This window comes from Pteropus vampyrus, unplaced genomic scaffold (genome assembly GCF_000151845.1).
Source record: "Pteropus vampyrus isolate Shadow unplaced genomic scaffold, Pvam_2.0 Scaffold42, whole genome shotgun sequence".
Classification (NCBI taxonomy): Eukaryota; Metazoa; Chordata; class Mammalia; order Chiroptera; family Pteropodidae; genus Pteropus; species Pteropus vampyrus.
The window spans coordinates 5,053,332-5,054,291 of record NW_011888823.1 but is presented as its reverse complement, the minus strand read 5'-3'; the positions used below and the strand labels follow the sequence as shown (position 1 = coordinate 5,054,291).

General features: G+C 44.8%; 1 pseudogene; it reads right to left on the bottom strand.

Moving 5' to 3' along the window:
- Nucleotides 1-236: 236 nt before the first annotated feature.
- Nucleotides 237-637, bottom strand: LOC105291121 (annotated as a pseudogene).
- Between the last annotated feature and the right edge of the window lie 323 nt (nt 638-960).

Here is a 960-nt window from a genome sequence, read left to right as displayed (position 1 = left end):
TGAGTTCTTGCCTTCTGCTTGAATTCTTCTTTTTTCAGCAAAAAGATGTTTACTTACTAACCGAAGGGTTGATCTTAATTAAACCAATACTTTGAAATAGTTGCCTATAAAACGTTTGTGATAAAGGTAATTGAACACAGTAATAAAAACCAAAAAAAAAAAAAAGGAATGTGGAGGTTTGAACGGAGCTCGTTTATTCTCACAGCTAAGTGCCATCAAAAGTGAGGATGAAATTTTTATGCTGCTTTTTCATAAATCTGAGTACAGGTGACATTTTCATTATGCATTTCACCATCAACGTTCCATCTCCCACTTTTCTTGTTATTGTATTTCCCTTTCCCATCCCATTCCTGAAGCTGAACCAAAGCACTTGTCTGTAAGGTTGCAGATCTGAGTGTTTCTGCCATCAGCTGTAGTTTCTTCAAATTTCTCACCCACGGGAAAGCCATATTGTTTTCAAAATGCTTTCAGTTTTGATGGCGAGGCCTTCGTCATTAGCAGAGATGGCACGAGCGAGTTTGGGGATTGCACTCACGTTTCACCGAGCCATCCCCACTCCTGCTGCTTTCATGTGTTCAGCGAAGCCTATGCTCTCTGCCAGCGGCCACCTTTCTCCCAGGTGCTGAATGGTGGCCATGGCGGATACAGGCTTTCAGCGTGGGCAGAGCAGGGTCTTTCTAGCTCAGGGAGTGGATGCCGGGAGGCCAATGGAAGGTGTGCCCTCTCGCTTGAATTCTTAATAGTGGAGTTCGCAAAACTCCAGCCCCCCTAATTCTGACAATTTCCATCTCCTGGATGGCTTTCCCTTATCAAAAGTAGCCCCTGAGATGCAGTCAAGGAAAAACTTGCGAGATGCACCACACCAGCCATGAGCTTTGACCCTGGGGGTGGGGCTGAGGAAGCGAGAAGAATTTCCTTAGTGGTTCTCACAATTTCAGTGTGCAGAAAATCACTAGGGTG